The sequence below is a fragment of the Triturus cristatus genome, chromosome 10 (genome assembly GCF_964204655.1).
Source record: "Triturus cristatus chromosome 10, aTriCri1.1, whole genome shotgun sequence".
Taxonomy (NCBI): Eukaryota; Metazoa; Chordata; class Amphibia; order Caudata; family Salamandridae; genus Triturus; species Triturus cristatus.
In genome coordinates, this window is record NC_140593.1 from 500429369 (window position 1) to 500451468 (window position 22100).

The 22100-nt window shown below is 43.1% G+C and overlaps 1 protein-coding gene across 3 annotated transcripts in view; it reads left to right on the forward strand.

Annotated features, from left to right (window-relative positions):
- Nucleotides 1–22100, forward strand: part of ESYT2 (extended synaptotagmin 2) — a 769824-nt gene that overhangs the window by 199032 nt on the left and 548692 nt on the right. The gene's annotated exons all lie outside the window — the stretch shown is intronic.

The following is a 22100-nucleotide window of genomic DNA, read 5'->3' on the forward strand; positions in this document are numbered from 1 at the left end:
ACAGAAGAGCCATGGACCCGGGAAGCAACCTGAGACAACTGTACAGGACGGATGGGACCATTACATTAACGACCCTGACAGCCACAGTGGTAAAGATCTGGCATTCGGCGACAGACCCGTTAGGATAGAAGGAGAATGTTACACTAGAGTCATCTCTCAGGGAATCCGATGCATTGAATAGACTGTGGGCAGATGAGGGACATGGGCTATGGGACCTTAAATTCATGACAAAACTGGGGGACGTCTAAGAGAGAGGGGGAAATGATAGCATTTGCATAGCTTCTGCAACAATTTTAGCTGACTGGGGGCCAATTTCTTCTCTATCTGTGTGAAACACATACTGGAGGGCTATGGTGACCTACTGCATGAGGTCTCAGAGGAGACACTGCTGAAATTTAGAAAATGAGGATCCCAAATTTACACTATGCTCCTGGTCAATAGACTACCTCCACTCTACACAGTCAGGTGCAAATAGGAACATGCCCTGGGAGTCCTGGCAGATGAAGCATGGGGAGAGGCGTCCTGGTACCCTAGGGAGGTTGCCATAGGGGCGGGGTTCCGGTTGGTACAGTTGGAAACACTCCATAGGGCCTACTTTACAAGGATACAACTATTTAAAATAGGTAGAACCAATGACTACCTGTCCCTCAGGGGTGCCAGACAAGGGGTACTGTGCTACACACACTGTTGGATTGCCCTCTGTCTGGTGAGTGACTACTGGGAGAAGATTGGTGGTAAGAGATATCCCAGTTTGTTAACCACACACTGAGCCTGACCCATCAATTGGTGGTGCTGGAGATCTGGGGGGGAACATAATTGGATACGGAGGGGCGACCACGATCCTGAAAGTGGTCAACTCCTAGTCAAATCTAAATTGGTGTATGTGAGCCGAGGAGGTGGTGTACTGAATTCGCAGATGCTCATGCAAATTTGAGAAAGTGTGGGGCCTCTGAAGAAACACAGAAGGGAACTTGGTGTGAGGCAGGTTTGAAACTCTCTCTGAGACTGGGACACCACTGGAGTGCTACTCAATGGAGGCACTAAGCCTGTCGGACACTCGAACATACATGGGGATGCCTGATTGGTCTAATTATAATATGGCACTGTGGTGTGTGGGGCAAGGGAGTGTAACAGATAAAAAAACATTTTTTTTTTGTATTCCTATGCCATATTCTCCAGGAATCATATTTCTATCTGCCAATCCTCCCCTCCACAGGTGTTACACGATATTCACAGCCGGGTCTCAGCACAGTAAGTTCACGGTCCTACCATTCAGTCCGATGACTGCACTACCATGTGTATTATCAGAAGTGCTGGCAGTTCACTCTGACAGTGAAGAATCCTGTATTTCCATACATGGATGACTGGCTGGTGATGGCAGAGTCCCTGGCACTTGTGGAACACCCTCAGCACTCAGTGACTTTCCTCCATGACTTGGCTGTTACTGTTCATGCCTAAAACTGCTGTACATGACCATCACAAAGACTTTTTCTTATCAGAATATCGATATTTGTAAGCTGATTCCAATGCTTCTGACTCAAACCTGAATCCCAGTCCTGCATATCTTATGTCTGCCGGGCCTCATGACCTTGTGCATCCTGTTGGTGCCACACACCTGACTGTGGATCAGTGCCCTGCACTGGTGCTGTAAAAATTGTGGTTCCAACATATAAGGCTTGGGTTCAAACCTTTAACTATCAGGATTTGCACTCGCCAATTGTCCCTTTCAACCTTTTGATGGGTTGTTACTTAAGCCCACCACTGCCCCCAGCTTCTGGGTTCACAGATGCGTCCTCGCTGGAGCTGCTGGTGGTCTGTTTGGTGATAAAGACTTTTCTCCATTTCATTTCATCTCCAGGGGCACTAGTTAAACTCTTCCAAGCACTTGACCCTTGAAATAGTTTGTTATTGGCAATACGTTCATCCACGAGGGTGAGTGAGTCACAGACTTTGTAGGTACATTTGATTTATTTTGTCTCTTGAACGGAAAAAATTGAAGCAGTCCTTTTTCCCAAAGTGGCAATGGAATGTGAGATAACCCTAATGTTTTACCATTGACAGTTTCTGGAAGGTAACTAAACATAATAACCCTCTATAAAGACTATGCTGCCACAGACTTCTGGATTCAATATAGAAGACAAGAATTTCTTGTGGAACGTGATTTCTTGCCTTATACCTTCTGCCACTTTTGTGATGATAGTCTTATGGTCAATGTGAGGTCCCAGGGCCGGAGTGAATGGATTGCACGATTGACCACTTGTGTATGGGACTGGGGGTAGAATTTGAGTTTCCCTAAGACCTCATATGAGATGCATACCTCGAAAGGGTTTCCCTTCTTTACATCAGTGATGGATATTGTCCTTGTCCGGTTAGTCCACACAGTAAAGGCATTGATACCCCAGATCAAATGACTCCATGATTGTTCTGTAGCAGTTTGGTTTTGCTGTTCCTATGTCAAACTGAGGTACTGTGTTATCTCTAGCACAATTCCAGGTGGGAGGCAGTGAACGGTTAGCATGCATCGCAGGCATGCCACATTCCAAGGGTTCTCCACTACAGGCACCAGTACTGCCTCTCCTGCTCATACCACAAGGTGCTCACCTGTGATGGGCAGCAGCAAGATACGGAGCTATAACCTACACTCTCCTTGGCATTGTTTGTCGGTGATATCGTGGACTATATAGGCCACTATTCCGCTCCTAATCAGAAGCATATTCTCCGGAGTAGAAGGCCCTATTTTGCAACAGAACAATCACCATATTGAACAGTGTGCTGCATATTGTTTATGTCTGGAATGTCACACAGAGATACAAGTGAAAATATGCAATAAACGAAGACGCAAGCTCAAGCTATCTCTGTTAATCAGTCTCTCTCTCTCTCTCTCTCTCTCTCTCTCTCTCTCTCTTATTCTCTGCTTCTTAGTACTCTTTCCTTTAATTTTCTCTGTCTCTGCCCTCCTCTCTCCCTGACTCTTCGTCTCTCCGTCTCTTCCTCTCTCGCTGTCTCTTTCATTCTCTCTGTCTTGCTCTCTCTCCTTTTTTCCATGTCCTTAGGCCCCTCAGTCTCTCTTGAGACTAAGGCTGTGCAGCACTCTCTATTAGCCAGTCTCTCTCCGTGATCCTATTCCTTTTAGGGCTTAGGGATTTTTTACAAATCACAATTAGGAAATCGCTATTCCTAATGTATGAAACTCATTGAGTTTAGGTTAGAGATTCATAGTGGGTTGCAAATAGACCTACCTCATAAATATGAATGAGGTAAGTTGTATGATTGGCTGCCATCACAGGGATGGTGGCCTGGTGGGTACAGCAGACCTCCATGTCTGTGGTTGCTTTTAAATAAAGCAATCATTTTTGGGGATTAAGTTTAATTTTTAAGAGTAGGTCCACTGCCTGCTCTTAAAAAATATTTTTTCAACCATTCTCAAGGGAGAATAGGTTACCACCAACTTTACAGGTGGTGGTAAAGTGTGAATGTTATGTGACCACATTTCGGTTGCAAAACATTTGTGCATACCAATGCAAATCGGTATTTGGAAGGGACGCCCTGAACACGCGCCTTCCAAATACCGATTCGTAATCACAAATTGCGATCCGGTAACAGATTACTGAATTGCAGTTTGGAGTTTCTGCATATGAAAATGATATTTTGCGTTTGCAAACGGCCTTATTCTGCAAATCGGGCCGTTTGCGACCTCAAAAAGGCTTCGTAATCTAGCCCTAGTCCTGCTCTTGTTTTTAGGTCTCGCCTGCGTTGCAACGCATGCGTTGCTCGCCTTGGCGAGACCTATGGTCGTTACTTTTCTGTCTGTGTTCTCCGGAAGCGGGGTTTGTGTCCGCCCTGTCTCCTTTAGGCCCCGTCCACCCTGATTGGAGATTCTGCTTGCGCACTGCATGTTTTTTCAGGGCTTCATTACATTGCTTCTGCTTTATTTCAAGTTTTGTTGCAGATGCTATTCCTTTTTCACTCTCAGACCTGCACTTCACGTCGTTTAGACAAGTCACCCCGCCAGGTTTTAGAAGCGGTATTTCTCGTGTTTTACCACTGCCGTGTTAGGCTCTGTTATTAGGCGCTGTTGGAGGTTTCCACGGTCTTATTCGTGATGCAGCTGGACACATCACCGTTCGCCACCTCCGTACGTCACATGGAGACCTTGTAAGATTCTTGGGCGAAATTGCAAATATCATAATCTCTATACTGTGCACTGCACGAATGGTGAAGCGCGCACTATGCTTAGAGCACAGGAGTAGTGTAAGATATACGCCTGTGAGTAGCGCGGGGAGATGGAGAAATGCCAGCCACAAAAGCGGCGGGGACAGGACTGGTCACTTCGTAGCCCTCAGCAACAGACACTCTCACAGGGGAAAGACACATCGCCAAAAAAGGAAGCCGCGTGGAGAAACGGAGACACAAAGATAATCATACTGAAGTAAAACGTTTAACACCCTTTAAGTTCAGCACCCCCGCCCAATGGGACGGGTTCTGCCTTAACCAGGGGTCTAAACTTTAAAAATCTCACAAGGCCAGCAATACACCCACTGCCCTCCATCGCATCATCCCACGGCTCCCACAGACTCTTCTTGAAGAAGGCAGGATCAGGTCGAACTTCACACATGACACCACCCGACTGCCCAAGACGGCCGGGTCCTCAGAGCAGAACAGCTGGGGTCCGACTTCAGGCAGCGAGACAGGCCGCGGGCTGGGCCCCCGCGACACATCTAATGTGGCAGGGGGTTGGGCTAACCCCAGCTTCCATCATGCACGTGGAATCTTTTTAATTTAGCACTTTGTGCAAATCCAGATTAAAATACCTCCGGCTCTTGATCCGGCTATTGATCCAGCCAGTGGAATTGACATTAATTATAGTTCACTTCTCACTTTGCAAAGAGATAGATGCCGAGTAATAACAGCTGACATCTCTGCTGAAAGGAGAAGAAAGGAGAGCCGACCAGAGAAATCGAAAATGCAACCAAATAAATCACTGGACACTTTCCCGGGAGCGGAGTCGGTTCAGGCATGGTCAGGAGAAGGAGCGTGCAAGCCTGCCTGTGGAGGGGGCTGACGGGGAACAGGGGCAGAAGCCAGAAGGGGCGCGCGTGCCTGTCTGTGGAGGGGGCACAGGGGCACCCCCACATAGAGAGCTAAATAAAGGGGGCATCTATCGTGTCTGCTGCCACCTCCGTGACCCAGCTCAACTGTGTGTATTTTATTAAAACTAATGTAAGGCACCTACATTTATTAAAGGTTATTCATTCTGAATGAACTTCTACATATTAATGATTATATAAAATACATATTTATTTTATCCTAATGTATTTGTATTTTGTTCAGACGAACAATAGAACTAGCTAGGGTACAAAGAAGCGGGCAAGAGAGAAAACGAGTGTTCCCGCAAATGAGTACTTTTTCTGCAAAGAAAAAGTTAATATCACCTTTAGGATCTGAGGCGAGTCATTTACAACATTTGCATTCACACAGGTAAAAATAACTGTGTGCATGTACGTGTGCGCGTGTGCTCTCAGTGCTTCATTGTCACAGTGCCCAGGACCCATGTAATCACTTGATACACCAACACAGTCACCAAGAAACTTTTCAACAACAATTCCACGGAGGCCGGACCCTGGGCGCAGAGGGCCTCACCCGTTCCCCCCCACCCCCCACCCCCCCTGCCAGACTCCTAACCAGGGGTCATACAAGGATGGTCTTGGAGTGCAGGACTGGGTCACTCGTGTCTGCCTGGGTTATAAACATAAGCAAAGCTCTGGTGCATTTAATGAGAGGGGCAACCAAGCGCTCTGAGGAAGCTGCAGGGCCACCCAGGGCTCATGACATCTCCAAAAGAAGGCAGTATGGTTCTTCATTTCCAACTATATATATTTTTTTATAAAGGTGCGATATACGTGTGTGTGTGTGTCTATCTATCTATCTATCTATCTATCTGTCTGTCTGTCTGTCTGTCTGTCTGTCTGTCTGTCTGTCTGTCTGTCAGTCAGTCAGTCAGTCTATATACCTATCTTACTAATCGAGCAAGAGAGAGGGCAAGCCAGGTTACGTGAGATTTATTGATCTCAAGCAAACTAAACAAGCATTTGTAATACAATAGGTCTCGCATTTGCGAGAATTTGAGCAATTGGCATTGTAAATGACGATGCCTTTTTATTTACGTATTCGTTTTTCCAACCTAAATAAAAGGCATCGCCATTTACAATTCCAATCGCTTAAACTGTCGCAAATGCGAGACCTATTGCATTGCAAATGCTTGTTTACATTCTTATTGTTGCCTCTCTGTCGCTCACACTCTTGCTATCTTTCCCTATTAGTCCCTCTCTCTTTGACTTTCTCCTTTCTTTTTCGTCCTCACTTCTCTCTCCATTGTTGTCTCTTGTACCTTCTCTCTCTCACTCAAAGTTTTCTTCTGTCTCTCTCGTGTCCCTTCTCTCTTTCTCTCGTCTCTCATTTCCTCGAGCCGTTTGTCCCTTTCAAGGAACAGAGCAGGACACGTCTTTGAAAGTGCCTGTTTCTGCTTCGTCAATCATAAGAGAGAGTGATTCGTCAGCACACTCTGTCATACCTCTTTTTAAAAGGTCTAGATGGAATTTGATGCTAACAAAATCGACCCCGTGCTTAGTTTCTTTCTGCTATTATCAGCGCCTTCCGACAACTGCTCGCCTGTGTACACAGACTGAAATATGAAATCTAGCTGACACCGTGGAACTGTCGAGTTCAACGCCATCACATTATTTAGATGAATGTGCCCCTTTCAAGCAACGTAAATAACTGAAGTTTGTTCAGCTGGTGCTGTTGTCTGTTCACGGGGACGGACCTACCTTCTTTGCAGCATCACAAACGGATCCGATGATGAATACGTGTTCTTGGTAGGCCCATCATTCATTAAGCGTCACAGGATGTGAGACTTTGAATAAAATCAATTGATATTGAACAGAACATTCCGGCAAAGCAGCAAAACACCGTTTATTCCTAGAGTGTAGCATTAAAATATAGCATTTGTTGAAGACTACTGTTTCAGATTGTTGTAACCATAAATTACTTGTACATGGTAGTCATTTATATAAAAGCAGTGGGTCAGGAGGTCAACTTTCTCAGCCCTGGGAGGGGCGATGTTTCATCATTATGATTGGTTCAGGGTTGTTGTGTTCTTATCGTAACGGACCCAGGTTTTATCCAACTAGGGCGAGCAGGAGGTTGCGGTCTTCAGCCGGGGTCACTCAGACATGGTAGAGAAACTCCTGACGAAGGATGAACTCAAGGGACAAGAAGATGCACATCTGGGGATACGAGACCAAGGCTAGCAGAAACCTGTGGGATGGAACGGGGCGACCCACGAAACACGTCTGCGATCATGGTACTACAATCACGACACAAGTTCATAAACTGTCATGTCAGGGGTATTGCATCTATCCAGAAGCACGATTAAGTGCTCTCCTAACCAAAGTTATGCGTGGTACATGTTGCATTTCTACAAACAAGAGACCCACTTCTGTGAGCTGGAAGAAAGTATAGTACACAATACGTGGAAGGGATGTTTTTTGCCTATGGCTCCTACGCAGAAGGAATATTGATTTGGGTAAAACCGAGGGTCCCACCTGTGATAGTACAGACAATGATTGACTTGGAGGAATGTTATGTAATACTCAAGTCGTTACTAGATGGCCTTTCAGCGCTGTTGGTCTGTATTTATACCCCCAAACATTTACCAGTCATGTTCTTATAGAAGGTGATGCAACATGTCACTGTCACTTACCTGAACTCATAGATGAATACCCTGCTGTTCAAGGGACAATACTTAAAGTTAGCTCAAGAAATAATGGAAACTCTGGAACTACTGCTTACGTTTCAAGAGAGAGTGGCTGTCAAAAGTGGTATGGCTGGTCGCAAAACTCTTGGATTTGATGATTGTTTTGCACCACAAGTATGCCCGAGTTACTGATGCTATATAATGAGGTGAAGACCACAGGCATACTGCCACACATCACTAAGAAGGCAATGCTAGTAATGCTCCTCAAACAAGGTAAAGACCTGCTCATGGCATCTTCTTAGAGACAACTCTCATTAGTAAACCTAGAGCCACAGATTTTGTCTTAGGGACCCCATCTCAGTCGCCAGTTCTTATCGGGGCTTATTTGATAATAGTAGCTAGATACTGTTAGCATCAATACTTTAGTAAACTTGTGGTTGTCTCAGTGCATTCTCCCAACTGGCCATTGAATGGAGTATTGCCATGGGGTTGAGGGCTGTGCAAGTCCTCTCCCAAGCAACCTGGCACTGATGTAATCGGGCGGGCTTAGGAGGAAATAGCTGTCTTGGACATGACCTAGACTAGGGGGTTGGGCCAGAAGACACTGGTTGCCTGGGAGGAGGCCTTTCAGAAATGTACTCAGAAGTCAAACGACCTCCCTTTGTAAACTCAGATCACCACATAGGCTTGGGAGCACTGTCATGGGCCTACATACTCCCAACTACTAGGAGGAGGGGACATGGAGAGACCTTGGCATAGAGATTTAGGTGTCCGCTTAAATCTCCACATTCCGAAAGCTTGATGCCATTCTGTGTAGTGGTGGCACTGACCGGTGAGGAGAGATATTGATGCATCTCTCCAGTTTCTCCGGCTGTATGAAAGCATCACATGTGGTCTCTTTAGGTCTGCATAACAGTAGCCTAGGTGAGTGGGCGAGGATGGAAAACAGCCCCAACACCCAGACTACCTGGAATACCACCTGCTCTCCCCCTCAACCTCTAATGAGACCCCACTGACTTCGTAACTGACAGCTTCAGTAAAGCTGGTTCCCATGTAACTTTTTCCTTGAAAACAGCACACTAATCCTTGTGTATGTGTGTATTATCCTCCTGCTTTCAACAGTGGGTAGTGTCACATTTGATATCTGCTATCATTGGCATAGACCTGCTGTGAAGTGACGTAATTGCCTGTACGCAGAAAACAATAATTAAAGTGTGTATATATATCTATATATCTGAGAGCACTCTTCTTTCTCGTGGTTCCCACAACTGGAGCAGAAAGAGCACGGACCACAGGATTCTTGTTCAATACCCGTTTGTTTTATTCAGGAGAATCTCACAGACAAACGGCAGCCATAACGCGTTTCATCCCTCCTTGGGGACTTGATCACATGACGCAGTTCTACCAATGGCATTTCAATTTAAAGGTTTACACTTTTTTTCGTTTTATGTTGTTCGTTGTGATTGGGCAAAAATACACCATGTGATTATCGTGCAAAAGGTGCTCTGTGTCTACTAATTCACATTTAAAAATACAGTTCGGCATCCATACATTTCTGTCATGGTTACTCTTTTATACCGGGAAAATTCCCACGGCAGAGATAGGTATTAAAACCACTTGCTAATACATTGTATAAATACAATTTGATAAGAACCAAAATCGGGCTTTGTTTTTTACTTGACACAATAATTGACCAAACTATTACTTTATACTCAATATGTGTTGTTGAATGGCAATGCTTTCTGTGCACAAATATATATATAAATATGTATAAACACATATACACGTCTATAAATATATAAATAAACATCTATATATAATAAATATGAGATAAATAAATGTTTATAAAATCACCATAAACATTTGAACAAATACTCAAATAAATAGCTTCATGCAGTATGAAAATGCTTTTTTTAAATCTATCTGCACCTCATCATATATAATTGCAACGAGTCCAAGGCCATATCACTTGATTGAGATTATTGGGATAAATCCCTATTAAATCTGTCCACAATTTGTTCTTAGATACATCGCCTTTTTATTTGGACCCATCTATAATCATCAAATTGCCTTTGTTTGTCTATTCAATTTATTGTCAATTATTCCTTGTACCTTCTTTTATGTTTAATGCGGTCAATTTATTATCTACATTATAACTAATTATGACCGGCATTGGTCATCATCTCTAATTATGATTGTATTTGTGCAGAAAAGTGTTTGTCGAGACACATAAAAAAGTGAGAGAGGGAAAAGGGGGAAAGGGGGTGGGGGAGGGGAATTTTTGGAAAAATTGTGCAAATTGTGCCAGGTTAAAAAATATGGTAGTTTAAAAAGACTTGGGGGAGAAACTTTCTTTTATATACTGTATAAATACTTATAGGCGGATTTTATTCTTTTTGATCTTATATGCGTTTATGTGCGATCTAAGCTGTTATCATGATCTTTTATTTTTTGAAAGTTGTTTTCCTTTTTTCTTACAGTTACTGGTGGACAAAACTTGACTGACCAATTTTGGATTAAGGCATTCGCCATGACTTTCAAACTTGCATGTAGTTCCTCCGAACTGTTCAGTCCGTTGGGGTGTTTACTATCTAGATTTAGGGTATAATGCATCTCTAATAATCTAAGGGACTTTTCCCTATCACCTCCTCTTTTATTCCTCGGAACAGAATCGATGAGGAAATATTTAAGATCTTTGGGATTGCCTTTATGTTTATCTGGAAAGTGGCGCGCCACTGGATATGCCTGATCATGGTTTTTAATGGCTCGTATGTGTTGGAGCACCCGTTTATGCCCCGGTAAGATGGTACTTCCAATATATCTTAATTTACACGGGCACTCCAACACATACACCACATGATCTGTTTTACAGTTTAAAGCCTTAGTTATTTCTTTATTGGGTCCACCAAAAGGAGTAGAGTAGTTGATGGTGGAAACCCCATGTTGACAGGCTTTACAGATCTTACATCTATGAAATCCTTGTCTTTGCGCCAACCAAGATCCCTTTGTTGGCATACCACATGGGTCATTGTCAACTAGCATATCTCTCATAGATGCTCCCCTCCTGTATGTTATAGTTGGTTTTTTGGGGACCGATTTCCCTATAATGGGGTCCTGTTTTATGAGATACCAATTTTTGTTGATAATTTTTCTTACTGCTAGTTGCTGTCGATTGTAGTCTAGAATAAATCTAAAATCACTTGAAGTTTCATTAGGGGTGGTTTGCTCTGATTTCTTTTCCAATGTCTTTTCCATATCAGTCAGATTACATTTAGTAAGAGCCTTTTCCAGACATTTGTTGCTGTATCCTCGGGCTCTAAACCTACTGATACATTCCTGTTGAGCTAACTTTAAGGCTTCACTATTACTGCATATGCGTTTTATGCGCAGTAGTTCGCCATAAAGAATGCTTTGTATTAAGTGATTGGGATGTGCACCACTGGCATGTAAGATTGCATTTCCCGCCGTAGGTTTTCTATGTAACCTGGTTTCCACAATACCATGATCTATGTATACCTCAACGTCCAAGAATACTACATTGGTTTTACTCATATTGGCGGTGAAGTACAGATTTAAGTCATTTTTGTTAAGAGAATCAATAAACTCTTTTGCTTCCTTTTCTGTACCTCGCCACACCAGAAACAGGTCATCAATGAACCTCCACCAACATTTTACATGATTTGTTAGTGTTTCCGTGTATTTGGCCATGAGGACCTGCTCCTCCCACCAGCCCATGTGTAAACACGCGTAGCTGGAGGAGAAGCTGGCCCCCTTCGCCACCCCACGCAATTGTTGATACATTACATTTTGGAACATAAAGATGTTGTTCATTAGACGCAATTCAACCATGTTGACAATCATTTTGTTATGTTCTGCATATGGGGTTCCTGTCTTTGCCAAGTAGTACTTCAAGGCTCGTAGTCCATCATTGTGCTTGATGGATGTATAAAGTGAGGTTACGTCTAGAGTGATTAAACAGTAATCATCATGCCATTGGAAATTTTTGATTTTTGTCAAGAAGTCTCATGTGTCCTTAATATAGGAGGCTAAGTTTTGAACATGTCTTGTAAAAAGAAGTCCACATATTTGGAAGTATTTTCAAATATACTGTTTTTGGCTGATATAATTGGCATTCCTGGTGGATTTGTTTTGTCCTTATGTACTTTTGGTATAAAGTACAATATTGGGATTGTTGGATTTGCTGTCCACACATATTTATATTCCTCAGTTGTTAGTAGGCCCTTTTCTCGCCAAGCCATTAGTTTCACTCGGAATGATGATTGTATTGCATTCCAGGTTATTTTATTGCTATTTCCATAGCAGGATTTATCCTCCAAGTGGCTCATTGCCTCCTTAATGTAGTTTTCTCTTTTCCACAGTACCACGTTCCCGCCTTTATCGCGTTTCTCACCACTATTTCTTTGTTGTTTTTGATTTTGGTCATTAATTGATGGTATTGGAGTTCTTTTATATGCTTCTTGCCTTTTATTGCCCCTTTATGTGTCGTTTTGTTCAAGTTTTTTAGATCGGTGATGACTTGATCTTTGAACATATCAATCGTGTCCTTTGTCATCAGTGGATAGAATGAAGATGGTGGTTTAAAGGGCGTCTTACATATTGTTCCTGGTATAGTTGAATTGCTTTCTGTGCATTCATCCACGGTTCCACTTGCCTGATTGCCTTCTTGTACTAAGTCATAGAGAGCATTTTTCAGTTCTTGTGACTCCTGATTTATGTTGGAGTCCATCTCTTTTTACTGTGTTGGTAAATTACTTGTTATGGAAGATATTTCAGAATGTATTGCTTTTTTCAATTGTGTATGATATTTTGTAAGCTTCAGTTTTCTGACACTTTTATATACATCAGTCCTAGATTTTGAATAGTTGAATGAGCTTTCAGGACAGAAGGAGAGTCCTAAAGCCAATAGTTGTTTTCCCGCAGTTTTGATAGATATATATATATATATATATATATATATATATATATATATATATATATATATACATACACAACAGAGGCCCATTTCTGAGGACAAAGCGCTTTATTCCAGGCAAATGCAGCACAAATTCTTCCAAACGTCCAACTAGTTTCGGCATTTGCCTTGATCACGGACTGGGAAGCGGGAAACCAAGTGCGTACGTGCCTGCATTTTATAGGTGTATTTAAGGTCACATGACTGTAAAGCATACAACTTCCAGAATGCCACGGGGGATACAGGTAAGTGCTGACATTAGAAGAATAGTTATAATTCTGGCAATCGTTAATCCTTTGCTCATGGCAGCCATCCCGTGCATTACACATTAAATTAAACCAAGTGGAATACAGTCACGGCAGTTTGTATGTCAGAAGTGCTGAATATACAAATGTCCTTTTTCGGAGGCTCCTTTTTCGGAGGTGTTACTGTGGATGTTAACCAAGGAGCATGACCCACTCGATGCAGTTTCTACCTATCAAGGTAAAATGCCACTGAGCGAAGAGTTACTGCAACGCTGGAAGGGATTTGGTGTGGATGACTTCCGGCACCAATCGTTCTGGGGACGGGAGCTTTTTTACCGGGACATTTGTATATTCAGCCCTTCTGACATACAAACTGCCGTGACTGTATTCCACTTGGTTTTATTTAATGTGTAATGCACGGGATGGCTGCCATGAGCAAAGGATTAACGATTGCCAGAATTATGAGAACTATTCTTCTAATGTCAGCACTTACCTGTATCCCCCGTGGCATTCTGGAAGTTGTATGCTTTACAGTCATGTGACCTTAAATACACCTATAAAATGCAGGCACGTACGCACTTGGTTTCCCGCTTCCCAGTCCGTGATCAAGGCAAATGCCGAAACTAGTTGGACGTTTGGAAGAATTTGTGCTGCATTTGCCTGGAATAAAGCGCTTTGTCCTCAGAAATGGGCCTCTGTTGTGTTCTCATGTTGTTGAAGTGACAGGCTTCTCCGTGCCCGCCTTTGAGAGGCCGCCCTGAAGGGTCGGGGGCTCCTTTTTCGGAGGTGTTACTGTGGATATATATATATATATATATATATATATATATATATATATATATATATATATATATATATATATATATAATTTTTTTAACTTAATTTGTTAGCAACATACCACTGTGTTTTGAGACCCATTATTCAGACATTGTTAAAGATGTATTCCAGTGTGAATTAATCGCCCGCACATAAACTTCTAAAGTATTGGCCCCCAGCAACCTCGGTACAGGCATTGGCACGGAGTAGCTCCATTACAAAACCTTCAAACATGTGTAACATTTTTACCACACTGGTATTTAATTTTACTGTTTTGAAATAATCTAAAAGGAGCCTTCAGAACTTCTGAATGTAAACATTGCATTGAATTCCAATAATTGGACCCAGGTGATGTACAGCAGCGAGCTCACCAGTAAGATCTCAGTAAGCAATGGATTAAACAAGCATTGGCAAAAACCCAATAGGTCTTGCCTATGCAAGAGCTATTGGCTTAGTCAAAGTGTTTTAGCCATGTTGTACACAAGTGTGGCTGCTGTTCAGCATGGCTAAATGTTGGTGGTGTAGAGGAGAGTCGTGTGGAGTGTCTTAGAGTGGAATGACGAAGATTGGATTAAAGTGTTGTGTTTCGGAGTGACATAGTGTGGAGTAGCATAGAGAGGCACATACTGGAGGGCATAGAGTAGAGTGGACTGAAGTGGAGTGCATTGGCTTAGAGTATTGCAGAGTTTAGTAGTGTAGAGTGCTGTAGCATTGAATTCAGTGGCATACAATGCAGCAACGTAGAATGCAGTGGCATAGATTAGAGTGGTGCATAGTTGAGTAGAATGGCGCAGATTGAAGTGGTACAAAGTGGTTGGCGCAGAGTGCAGTGGGGTAGAATAGAGTGGTGTAGAGGAGTGATGCAGAGCGGGGCGGCATAGAGTTGAGTGATGCTGAGGGCAGTAGTGCAGAGTAGAGTTGAATAGCATTATAGCGCAGTGGCGTAGGGTGCAGAGTAGATTCGAGTGGCATCGAGTGCAGTAGTTTAGAGTGGTGCAGCATAGAGTGGTGCATAGTATAGTCTAGTGCCATAGAGTGCACTGGTGTATAGTGGCAAAGAGTATAGTGATGCAGAGTGAAGTGCAGTGACAGAGTGCAGTGCTTAAGAGTAGGGTGGCACAGAGCGGAGTAGTGTAGTGTGCAGTGGCGTAGAGTTGATTCGTTCAAAGTAGAGTGAAGTGGCATAGAGTGGAGTGGTGCAGGGTAGAATGCAGTTGTGGAGAGTGGCATAACGTGTAACGACATAAAGTGGTGTAGAGCGCAGTGGTGCAGAATTGATTAGAATGGCGTACAGCTGATTTGCGTAGAGTGAAGGGGCATAGTGTTGAGTGTTACAGAGTAAAGTACATTGGCATAGAGTGCACTGGCTTGACTGGAGTGGTATAGAGTAGAGAGGCAACAAGTGCATTGGCATAGAGTAGAGTGGTGTAGTTTGAAGTGGCAAAGAGTGCACTGGCATACAGTGGAGTGGTGTAGAGTGGCGTGGAGTGGTGTAAAGTGGAGTGGTGCAGAGTAGAGTGCAGTGGTGTCGAGTGGTGCAGAGTAGAGTGCAGTGGTGCATAGTACCGTAGAGCGGAGTATGCATGACATGGTAGCGCACTGCTTTTACAGACAACACATTTTTTATTGAAATGACCATTACACTTCCACAGACATACAGGTTTACCAACAAAACTTTACAGTGCACAAACGAAAATGTGTGGAAATTGCATCATCTACTGTAAGGATTTGTTTTGATCATATTAAAGTATTTGTTTCCAGAACTCTTCAGAAATGAACAAAAAATGTGCTTCATTTGTGTTCCTAATTCAGATATATTCTGAAATACTTAAACAGTTCATTTAAATGTTCTTCCCTACCCCCAGTATCCAGCAAGATTTTCCCAAAATCCTCTCACTTTGAAGTCAGAGAAAGAAAAGCAAACAAGTGCCCTCGGAAGATAGCGACTGACCTTTGACCTCGTTCTTTGAATGCACAGCAAATGTGACAAGATAAGAACAAGATTTAAAGATCTGTTTACAGAAAGGGAGTTTGTGGAAGAATACAGTAAACACAGTTTAGGCAATAGGGGAGACGAACTGAACCTGGAGAGCCTAAAGCAAAAAAAGCCTGCAAATAGAATGCTCGAAAATGTGAATTAGAAACCACAAAGTCAATGGTAATCAATGGGTGCAATGCATTCCTATTTCAACTTTCTGAAAGTCCCCAGAATGTCGTTAGCAAACCAAACAGCTGACCTAAAAAGGGATGTGTTGTTTAACACCTGTTTTTCTTTGTACAGATATCTGATCTCACTGCACATGTGTTCAGGGCTACAACATTTTCTACCTCACAGGGTGGTACCCCTACTTCAATTGTTATGTATGCATTTTACATAATAGTCTTGCTACAACAAATACCGTTGAGCTTTCAGTAGATAACTAGCTGTACTGGCAGAGTATGTATCTGCAAATAGTCTTGGATTGTAGCCACCGAAAACCAAAACAATGACGTTTGGAAGAAGTGGGACCATTTCCCACAGGGATGGTGTTTAAGTGTAATTAAATTCCAATCCTTGAAGAAATGTCCATACCTTGGTATTGCTTTGACAAATAATTGTTCTTTCAAATCTTGTACAAGTGTACAGTACCACTTATATTGGCATGAGACTGTTTAGGGTTTTAAAGCAATAAAAAAACTTGACTAGGTATTCCTACTAAGGAGTATACAGCCATGATACCAGCAAAGGTGCACCATGCTTTAAATGTACAACAGGTATTGCTTTGTTGGCCCTTTCTAAAGTTGGGCATCTATGGAAGTCTTGCCTAGTCTTAAAGCAAGGAACCTTACCGAAGGGTATGTGACTGGATCTGGGTCTTAGCGGTATGGTTGTTAAAAGATGTGTTCAGATTGTAGGTTACTGGTTTAGTCTGATTCAGATACTTCGAGAACTGCTGAGTATTTTTGCACAAGTTCTGACCCAGGATAGGAAAGCTAAATATGAGATTTACATTACATTCTGCTCTGAAGATTCTGAAGATCCTCAAAAACAGAACTTCTATTGTGTACCAGCTCAAAAATATAAATGAAAATGGAATTAAAAGATATCGCACAACAGTTGAGTACAAGTATGATTTGGCCCGTGGTTTTAAACTTAAACGTTGTACATCAATATGTTTTTCACCCTTTCTAAGGTACACTTTTTTTTATCACAGTGCTAATAAGACTCCAGGGTGTGACGTTTCTGTGCAAAAATTAGAATGGGTTGGGACTCTCGATGAGGGGAAGTAACTGACACGTGAACTACTGTAGTTAAAGATAAAAACTGCAAATTGCGGGACTGTCTTTACAGGATCTTAGCTCACATACTGTTCATTTTCCCGATTCGAGTAAAAATATAAATCTGATGATAATGCTGCTTTTTTTTGGACGTGATAAATAGTATGGCCAATACAATTGCCTTATTGATTTGTCTGGATACAGTTACTCTATTATAAAGATTATTGAAGTGTAGTAAGTCGTTTGGTGTATTTTTATATATACAATTACTATATTTTTGATATTATGGAGGTCTAGAAGGCAAGAGGAGTGAATGAAGCAGAAAATAGTAATAAGAAGGATGGGTTTTCAAAGATTTCGAGACAGCCGGGTGATCATGGATCACCACAGCTGCCACAAAGAAGCATTTCAGTTTTGGCCAATGATCAATGCTATAATTTACCCTTTATAACAAGGCACTCACAGAAGCAGATATGAGCCTGAACAGAAGAGTCTGGATGGCATATAGGTGGTGAAAATATCCCATATAAATCGAATCCTTTGCCACTGAAGGAGTCAAAGAATTAGACAAAGGACCTTTATTGAGACCCATTGAGAATCTGGGCACCTGCACAAGGAGGGACCAGCCTTTTGTAACATGATTGTATTTAATTGCATGTGAGTCGGATGGTCAAATTCTGAGTCAGCTGATTCTTTTTCAGGTTGGACAGTGGTAGCAGGCATACAGGTAAATGTAACAAGATGCATGTTACAGTTAAATTTAATTTTCAATGAACAGGAAGGTTTTCTGTAAAAGACTTAAAGGCAGCAGGCTACTAATACTGCATTCACGTGGCAATTAAGGGAGCGATTTATAAGAGACCACCCAAAGATTTTTTTTGTATCGTAAGAATGATAAGGCACTTTTTTCATGGCCATTGGATAATGACCATAGCCCTGCTGGCCACCAAGACCCCTCATGTTACCAGATTTAAATTTTAGGGACTTATCTCCCATCCGACATTGCATACCTTCAAGACATTCACTGAGTTGGATGATAGACTTAGTAGAATACTGATAAATTCTGATGAGTAATTTAGTATTAGCCGCTGAGGACATTGATTTTAATCCAGGGAATGACGTGAGGGGGCTCTTCAACCACATATGACACTGTCCGTGCCCTGCCATCCCTTCCATGTCGTTAACACGCTTCTTGAGTTTGTAGATGTGAACAATGGGGACTCGGGAACCCAAGAGGAAGCACCTGGTCCAGTGACGTAACCAAAACGATGCCAGCCCCTGCAGAATGGGGTGCACCCCCACTCCATGTCAGGATGGTGTGGGTAGTGATGTGTGAATGTAGGGGTATGAGAAGCGAGAGTTGTGTAAGAAAGTGACTAGTGTAAGAACAAGTGCATGTGAACACATGAGAATTCAGCAAGAGGTGAGCACGAGGAGTACAAGTGTGTGTATATGTCTGAGTGGCTGCCAGAGCATGCTACAGCTTCCTATCATTCCTAAACATATTTACTCAAGTGAAGTTGTATATGTACAGAAGAATCAAACTACTTGTTCATTACATTTACTTCAGTGATTCCTAGTTGTTCCGTTAGACACCACTGTCAAGAGCAAGCCTTAACTGATTGCTTCAATAACCTGAAAGTAAGGGCCTACATAAACAAACATTGAATTTTCAAAAAGCGATGGTGAAGTACATAACAATGGGTCACTTGACGGGTGTGTTTACCTCGAAGTATTTAGAGAGAATTACTTTGCACATGTCCTGTTCACGCTTAGAACTCGTATTTGAAAAAAAAATAGAAATACGTTTTTGCTGGACAGAAAATAGTGTGCATTGTTTACATGTGGCTGCGGGTTGATTTCTGGGGGTGGGGCTGGTGCACATAATTAGAGCTACATGGCAGGGCACATGTGGGAGTATTTAACGCATGTCCTGTTCACGCTCGGAACTCGTATTAGTGGGTTCAAATTTATTCCAACATCCAGATGATAAATGACATGCTCATACGAGGAAACATGAAAACAAGTACATGCTGAAAATAATATATAAATATACTCGTGGTTACGTACGTTGGCTCTCCCTATTATAAAAGAGTGTTGATAACTGGAAACATTGCGTCCAAGTGGTCCCGAGCCATGACGATGCCATCATGGGTCATTTTCTAAAATTGAAATTTTGACGTCTCAAGTCACAGAAAGGAATGCGCACTTTGCGAGGAGGTCAGGACTGAGTCTGCCACAGGGGGAAGCACATAACATGGGGCCTCTTGGCAGGTATCTTTACAGTGAAGTGTTTAGAGGCAATTGGAAGAGCTCTTCATCGCCAGCCTCGGACAGTCCCAGACGGAAGGAGGGGCCATCACACACTGGAACCGAAGAAATCGCGAAACGGAGATGTGAGGTAGGGGAGAAGTGGGTGTCAACGCTACGCACACAAACACACCGGGCTGCGCAGGGATGCAGAGCGGTCCCAGGGGGGCTGTGTGCAATGAAGTCTCTTCAGAGGGGGTGGGAGTGCACCCTGGAGGGCAGGTTTTATTACACTGAAGTGGGGAGGGGAGGCTAGGCTCGCCCGTGTGATATCCCGAGTGTTCAGTGCCTGTGTGTGTGTGTGTGTGCCTGGAATAGCAATTGCGCGCGCACCCAGCACTGCACCGAGACCGTGCAGGGCAGCGCGAGCCACAGGCGGCTTCGGGTAAACGGATGCTTCCCCTTTGTTTTGCACACACTGCACCCCCTCACCCCGAGACACCTTCTCCGTTCGGTGGCGGCCCAGCCGCGCGGCAGATGAGACCCAGACAGTGGAAGGCTGTGAGCGTGCAGGGGTGAGGGGGGTGCGTGAGGGAGGCAGTCGGAGAGGGTGTGGGGGTGCAGAGGTCCCGCTCTGATGCCCTGCTCCCTGGTGTTAGTGGGAAGCAGGGTAACGCGTCGCTTTATCTATTTGTTGATGAGGTCGGAGCTCCCTCGAGTGTGCAGGCGAACAAAGGAGGTGCGGAAAGTACAAGGGGGAGGGGAGGCAGAGAAAACAAGTTACGTGTGCTCCGAGGTGGGGGTGTGGGGGGCTAAAGTGAGGAGAGGCTCAGTGTGCAGGGTAGTGCCTGCAGACTTTCTTATCTTTAGGTGGGGGCCATCTGTTTCTAATTAGCATGGCCACGCTAAAGCCATGCTAATTAGAAACAGATGGCCCTCCCTAAAGATAAGAAAGTGCTTCACGCCAGCCGTGAAGCAGACGATCCAGTCCATATGGGCCGGATGAAAGGGAGAAAGGGCAATGGCCCAAAAAAATCATTTTCGATGAGAAGCCAGTGTTTAGAATAAACGCTGATGCCACCCAATGAAAATGATGGGCGGGGCTTCAAGTCCCCTTCTGTAATCTCCTCTCACTATTTGTCTCGCCGAGCGAGCAGCGCATGCGCTGCAACGCTAGGCGAGGCCTAAAAAGGATTAGGGTAAGGGTTAATACTAGGGTTATGGACAGAGTTATGGTAAAATTTAGATTCATGTAAACATTAATTTAGGTACAGGGAGTAGGTTCAGCACTTCCATTAGAGGTACGTTTGGGGTAAAGGTAAAGTTAAGATAATATTAGTAATAATTTCAGGTTAAGCTATCATTAGGGTGTGATTAAGAGTATTGCATGAGTATGCTGTGTGAGTTGATAAATCACAGGGCTCGATTACGAAGGGGCCACAAAATCCGGGTGCACATTGCTCACCCGTTACATAGTGGTATCGAATAGCGCAGTAATAAACATATGCACAATTTTCATCAGATTCTGAGTTGGACACCTGAGGACACCATCTCCTCAGCTTTAGCAGCTGATAATAAAGAAGCCCTGAGAGGCCTAGAAGCTGTTAGTGCTATTGTGTTACAAGCAAAAAAGCAGCACAAATGAATGACTATATTTGACATTGGAGGATTGACAATTGAATAGCAAATTATTCTCTGTTGTTGATATTTTATCTACATGCCTACCTGAAAAGTTGGCATCACAAAAGGATGTTTTATTTTCTGATTCCCATAAAACAGTCACAAGTATCTTCTTGAAATATGTTTTTTAACGTCAAAGCAACTAAAAGTATGAATGTTGCTCATTCTCTGAGGCTAAATATAGAATTATATTGTTTCTAACTGTAATTTCAATGTTCTATTTTACTTGGGGAAAAATATAGACTATTCATCTGACTATAAAAGTGTAAATGAAACAATCTTGTGACACAAAATCGTAGAATATAGCTTGATATAAAACAAACATGCATCACGATCCAGTAAAGTTTAGAGTCTCATTATCAACACTCGTTTTTAGGTCGAGCCTGGGCAGCGCATGCGCTGCTGCGAGGCATGCAGTAGTGTAGTATGGCTTTAAAGCCCCGGCCACTCTCCACCCATATTTTTAATAGGCTTGTGTCATTGTCCTTTGTAAACGCTGGCTTCTAAGTCTTATTAGGCGTGTTAGTCCCCGACTTGGTACCGCCTTGTCTGCGTTTGTAACCTACCATGGCGACTGGCCCTTTTACTTTTGTTGGGGCACAGTATGTCTTATTTAGTCTGTAAGCACTATTTTCTTTAATGAGTTTCTCCTACTGCAGGCACGACGTACTTTCCACAACATGCGCGCTTTCACTTTCAAGCAACCCCGGACAATGGCGGCCGCTTCTTTGAAGTGAAATAGGTCTCGCATTTACAAGAGTTTGAGCTATTGCCATTGTAAATGACAATAGCTTAAACTCTCGTAAATGCGAAACCCATTGCATTGCTAATGCTTGTTTTTTTATGTCCGTTGAATCACATCTACAGTACCCTGTCCTCAGAGAGTGGGTTTTGTGTCAGCCCACTTTAAGCCATTGGCTTCCTTCAGTGAGCCCCCTTTTAGTAATTTGCTTCAGGCATCATATCTTCAATCATTCCAGGGAGGATTCTAATCTCCCTGTTATGCGATGGGCTTCTTGGACGTGTCCTTTTGCCTCCTAGGAATTGTCCCCTTTGGAATGCATGCAAGCCTGTTTTACATCTCAATAGTACCTTCAGTCCTCACTCATTTTGATGGAGTTAA